Below are 6,526 nucleotides of genomic sequence, written 5' to 3' on the forward strand. Positions count from 1 at the left end.
TGACATCAGAATGAACCTAAAAGAATCAGCACATCAAATTACACTAAACATTTAAAAAATCAAATTTCAAACACAAAAGCAAAATATTGCAGATGGTGGGAATTTGAAATAAAAATCAAATAGTCAGCAGGCCAGCTCATACCTGTGGAGAGAAACAGTTTCATATTTTAGTTCAATGACCTTTCACTAGAAAATCAAATTGTAAAAAGTTCACACAATCTGTTCCACCCACACTATCGACCCTTTACAGACTAAAGCCTTCATCATGGTCATTAAGTTATGAGGGTGTGACTGGCTCAGTCAGCCTTTATTGCCCATGCCTCATAGTTAAGAATCAGCCACATTACTGTGGGGTATGGAGTCACATGTAGGCCAGGCCAGGTTAGAATGGCAGTTTCCTTCCCTGAAGGACACCAATGATCCAGATGGGGATTTACAACAATCAACCTTGGTCACACAGCCATCTTTAGATTCTTACTTTGACAATTTATTTGATTTCACATTGTACCATCTGCCAAGGTGGGATTTGAACCCTGGTCCCCAGAACATTACCTGGGTCTCTGGATTAACAGTCCAGCAATAATACCATCAGCTGTTGCCTTTTTTGCAGAATGATTTCGAACATGTACCAGTAGCCGGGTTTCCTTCGGGATCAGATACCGAGAATCAGGTTCTGACCTGTATTCCACCAGACACGGGTAAGTGTGATTGTCCCTCACTCTCAGCTGGTTTATCCCAGTCGAGGCGTTTCCCTCCTCTGAGCTCGTACCGATTTCCATCGTGTACAGTTGTCCAAGTTCCCTGTGATTGGGCTCTAAATGTAATGACGTGTTGATAGGGCTCCTTCCTCATCCAGGTAACAGTGGTCAGGGTGTGGGAGCCCCAGCTCCTGAAGATACAGGGTAAAGTAACTGAATCTCCCTCTGTCCCAGTCACCACTGAGACATTTCCCTGAGCAGCTGAGGAAAGGACAAACATCAGAATGGATGAGGTCAGTGCCCAGAAGTTCCAGATTCAATTTTTTACATTTCTTTCAACTTCACAATGAAATGAGTAATTAAATACCTCACGCATATTTCTCATGGGTCTGGACCAGGCAATTATAGTTTCCTGAAGGATGCACCGTGTTGAAAATCACTTACGCTCCACCCCCTCATTTTGAGTTTCTCATTCGTGGGATAGTTCCAGCTTAGTAAATGGACTAAACCCACATCACTTCATTCATTCTGGGCCCAACATCCCTCCCACCTTCACTAAAACCTTTTGTTTTTCGTTCCACAGCCCTATACTTCAGTTGGTGTTCCTTCACACTGTGAAGGAGGGGTGGGGCAGTGGTTAGGATTTAGACCCATCCTGTACCACATTTATACTTTAATAATCCCATGAAAGGGGTAATCTCCCCCATCTCCATCCTAATTTGAAATAGGTTTCAGATTCACCCACATCCTCTCAGCATCTACTCCCTCAAGACCCCTCAAGATCTTGCAAGTTTCAATAAAGTCACTTCTCAATCTTCTGCAACGAGCAGCCCCCATCTGACTCTGAACCAATCAGGATGGGCAGGTAACAACACTCTGACATTCTCAGCCAATGGGAGGTAGGGAGGTGGCTCTTCACATATTCTCGGCCAATGAGACCTGAAGTTCCACCATGTGCTCACTCAGTGAGGGATTGGAAGATACTTGCCCTATCTTGTCCTCAGTCAATGCCAATCATTGGATTGACGACAAGAAGGAGGTCATTTTACCCATTGGGTCCTGGTTAGCTCCACATGGAACAATCCAGGTGAGACCCACCCATCTGTTCGAGACCCCCAAGTTCTGCCGGTTCACTTCCTTCAAGGACCTATCAGGTTTAATTCTGAGATCAATGACTGTTTCCACATGCCCCTTCGTTGATGTTGGTGACTGTCAGTCATCAGTACTCACTGTGTAAACATTTCACTCTCACATTCTCTCTGTACCTCTGCCCCAAAATCTAAGGCCTGCATCCTTGTGCCAACAGCGAATGGATAGACCTTTTACTTGTTTACTTTCTCTTCACTTGTCACTGTCTCAATCAAATCTCCCCTCAATCTCCTTAGCTCCGAGGAGAATGACCCTTGCTTCTCAAAACTTACAACGAAAACCAGTCTCTGATCCCCTCCCTGAAACACCCCAAGCCCATCCCTGGAATAATTTGGGTCACTCTGCACTCTCTCAAGGACATTCACATTCCTCTTAATAGGTGGTGACAGATCTGGACACAATACCCTCATTGGGGACCAGTTGGAGAGTTAACAATGTCCACAGTTGTTCGGCCCCTGAACTGCAAAGTCAGGAATGATGGGGCATAATTTTCATGTGAAAGCAAGTGTGATGAGAGGGGCTTTGCAGAAACGGTGATGGGAGTTTGGAATGCACTCCCTTGGGAGGGTAATAGAGGCGGAAAACCTGGCAACATTTAAAAAGTATCTGGATGAGCAGTTGAACCATCATAACATTCCTACCAGGGGAAAGCCATAGTGGCCAGGCCTCTGGCACTGAGCCTGGATCTGTGGCTCAGAAGGGAACGGGGAGAATAGAAAAGTGCTAGTGGTAGGAGACTCAATCATTAGAGGAATGAATTTTGATTTGAAGACAGGAGCTATGTTTAGTAAGTTTTCAGATGACAGCAAAATCGATGATGTCGTGAACAGCGAAGAAGGTTATCTCAGAGGACAACAGGACTTTGATCAGATGAGATGATGGGCTGAGGAATGGCAGATGGAGTTTAATTTAGATAAATGTGAGATGTTACATTTTAGTAGGTGAAACTTAGTGCAGGGCTTACACACTTAATGGTCAGGTCCTGGGGAGTGTTGACGAACAAAGAGGTCTTGGAGTGAAAATTCATTGTTCTTTGAAAGTCGAGTCACAGGTAGACAGGGTACTGAAGAGGGTGTTTGGTACGCTTGCTTTTCTTCATCAGTGCATTGAGTATAACAGTTGGGGGGTCATGTTGTTACTCAACAGGTCACTGGTAAGGCCACTTTTGGAATATTGCATTCACCTCTGGTTTCCCTGCGATCGGAAAGGTTTTGTGAAATCAGAAAGGGTCCAGGAAATATATGGGAGGATGTTGCCAGGGTTGGAGTATTTGAATATAAGGAGAAGCTGAATAGGTTTGGGCTATTTTCCCTGGTGCATCAGAGGCTGAGGGCTGAGTTTTTAGAAGGGGCATGGAGAGGGTGATTCGTCAAGGTCTTTTCCCCAGGGTATGGGAGTCCAAAACTAGAAAATAGACAAGGCCTTTTTCCTGGTGTGGGAAAGTGTAGAACTAGAGGGTATAAGTTTAGGGTGAGAGGGGAAACATTTAAAAGGGACATAAGGGGCAACTTTTTCACACTGAAGGTGGTGCATGTATGGAATGAGATGCCAGAGGAAGTGGTGGAGTCAGGTACAATTACAAAAATTAAAAAGGCATCTGGATAGGTATATGAATAGGAAGGGTTTAGAGAGACATGGCCCAAGCACTGGCAAAAGGGACGAGATTAATTTAGGAAATCTGGTCAGCATGGATGGGTTGGACAGATGGGTCTGTTTTCGTGCTGTACATCTTTATGATTCTGTAGACCAATTAGTGAATGTCTGTTATTGGGAAAATGTGAGATCAAAATTAAGATGTCTTGGCAGAACATTTAGAAATGTATAATATGATCAAGCAGAGTCAACATGACTTCATAAAGAGGAAATTATCTTGAAATCTTTGAGGTGGTTACAAGTTGGATAGATAAAAAGGAATTGGTGGATTAGATTAGATTTTTTTTTTAGATTAGATTATTTACAGTGTGGAAACAGGCCCTTCGGCCCAACAAGTCCACACCGCCCCGCCAAAGCGCAACCCACCCATACCCCTACATCTACCCCTTACCTAACACTACGGGCAATTTAGCATGGCCAATTCACCTAACCTGCACATCTTTGGACTGTGGGAGGAAACCGGAGCACCCGGGGATGTTTCATATGTTTTTAGAAGATATTTCAGAAGGTGTAACAGATTAAACTCCTTAATGCGATTAGATTCTATGGTGCTGGTGGTACTATACAAACATGGATAGAGAATTGACTGACTGATAGAAAACAGAGAGTTGGGATAAGGCAGGAGTGATATCCAGCCTGCAAACTGTAATTAGTGGTGTATCACAGGATCTGAGATGGGGCCACATTTACTATAATATACATTAATGATTTGGATGAGGTCAGTGAATGAGGTCAGTGTAGCCAAGTTTGCTGATGACAAAAATGTAGGTGAGAAGGCAAGTGATGATGATGAAACAAAGAAGCTGCAAAGAAATGTCGACAGTTAAATAAGTGGGAAAAACTTGGCAGTTGGAATATAATGTGGAAAAAGTAAGGTTATACATTTGGCACAAAGAAAAGAGAGGCTGAATATAGTGAAACAGAGAAAGCCTGCAGAAAGTTACAGAACAGAAGAATATGGAGGTTTCTCAAAAACATTCAGCAGAGAGTAGGGAAGGTCAATGGAATGCTGACCTTTATTTCAAATGGAATCGAAGTTTAAAGTGGGGAGGTTTTACCAGACACTAGTTAGCTCACAGCTGGAATATTGTGGATAGTTTTGGTCCCTTATCAAAGGAAAGTGAAACTGGCATTGGAGGCAGTCCAGAGAAGATTCAATTAGTTGATGCCAGGTCGGGAGGGGCTGTCTTATGGGCAGCGTTTGACAAGATTGAGCCTGTACTTGATGGATCACAGAAGAATGAAGAGTGACCAAACTGAGACATTAAAGATGCTTCGGGTGCTTGATAAGGTGGATGCAGCGTGGTTGTCCCCCTTGTCAGGAACAGAGAGCATCAGCTCACAATGAGGGGTTACACATTTCAGATGAGAGGAATGTTTTCTCTGAGTGGGTAGTGAATCTCTGGGCTACTTTACCACAGACAGCAGTTAATGTTGGGTCATTAAGTATAGCCAAGGCTGAGATAGACAAATTTTTAATCATTCATGGAATCGAGAATTGTGAAGATAAAGCAAGTATGGGGAATTGACGTTTGTCATCTCAGTCACGATCTCATTGAATGTGGAACAGACTCAATGGGCTGAATGGCCTTCTACTGTTCCTATGTCTTATGGGCTACCTGCCTCAGTTCTCAACACCTCCATTTCTGAAACCTGTAAATCCCATTTGCTTTTCCAACCACATTCTCAATATGTCCTGACATCTTCAAAAACCGATGCACTCTGACCACCGACTTCCTTTATCCAGATCCATCCTTGAGATCCCTGTCATTGACTCCATATTGCCCATAGGGAACATGGAACCAGGTGGATCTTGGAGCTTGCATCCTTGGTGATATTTTCTCTGGTCCTGACCTCAGAACACTGAAGCCAGTTTGAACACAACAAATTAGGGAGTTGATGGGAGACTCTGGGAAGTTTAAGACACAGTGGTGGAATGGTCCATAAATCCCAGCCTCATTTCTCTCTCTCTCCTTCTCACTGACTCCTGCCTGAGACCAACTGAAAGAGCCCAAGAAAAGGAGCCAACCCGAGTGCTCCCGGTCCAGGTGGACACTGTTCCCATTGAGCTATCGGGACAGTGACACCATCCAAACATTGTTCCTTCCCTTCAACTTCCTACGTTGTTGGAGGCTTTGTTTGAAAACTATCAATATTGCGCTCCACACGACACTGATAGGGACCAGCATCCTCCTGGCTCAGTCCCTCCATCATTACTGAGACAACTTTGTTGGTGAGACTCCCCACAAATCTGAATCAATTCCCACAGTCCCGCTGTCTCACATTCTCACACAGCTCACCCTGGGAATGGTCTGGACCAGGATATGTACAGGTAAAGATAGCTCCTGTGCCAGATTTAATCCGTATGATGGATCCGGTCACTGTGAGGTGAGTGTCAGGGTAGGTGAAGCTGCAGGGTAAGACAGCGGAGCCTCCTTCCTCAGCCCTCACTCCATCCACGACTGTCATTGACCAATCAAGGGCCAATCAAGGACAGTAGTGGGAAGTTGTGTGTGGAGTCAGAGGAGACAGGGGAAGCACTAAATGAATATTTTTCAACAGTATTCACTCTAGAAAACGACAATGTTGTCGAGGAGAGTACTGACATCCAGGCCACGAGACTAGGTGGGATTGAGGTTCACAAGGAAGAGGTGTGAAAATAGATAAGTCCCCTGGTCCGGATGGGATTTATCCTGGGATCCTCTGAGAAGCCAGGAAGGAGATTGCCGAGCCTTTGACATTGATCTTTAAATCGTCATTGTCTACAGGAATAGTGCCAGAAGACTGGAGGATAGCAAATATGGTTCCCCTGTTCAAGGAGGGGAGTAGAGACAACCCTGGTAATTATAGACCAGTGTGCCTTACTTCAGTTGTTGGTAAAGTGTTGGAAAAGGTCATAAGAGTTAGGATTTATAATCATCAAGAAGAGAATAATTAGATTAGGGATAGTCAGCACGGTTTTGTGAAGGGTAGGTCGTGCCGCACAAACCTAATTGAGTTCTTTGAGAAGGTGACCAAACAGGTAG

This window comes from Chiloscyllium punctatum, chromosome 2 (genome assembly GCF_047496795.1).
Source record: "Chiloscyllium punctatum isolate Juve2018m chromosome 2, sChiPun1.3, whole genome shotgun sequence".
In the NCBI taxonomy this organism is placed as follows: domain Eukaryota; kingdom Metazoa; phylum Chordata; class Chondrichthyes; order Orectolobiformes; family Hemiscylliidae; genus Chiloscyllium; species Chiloscyllium punctatum.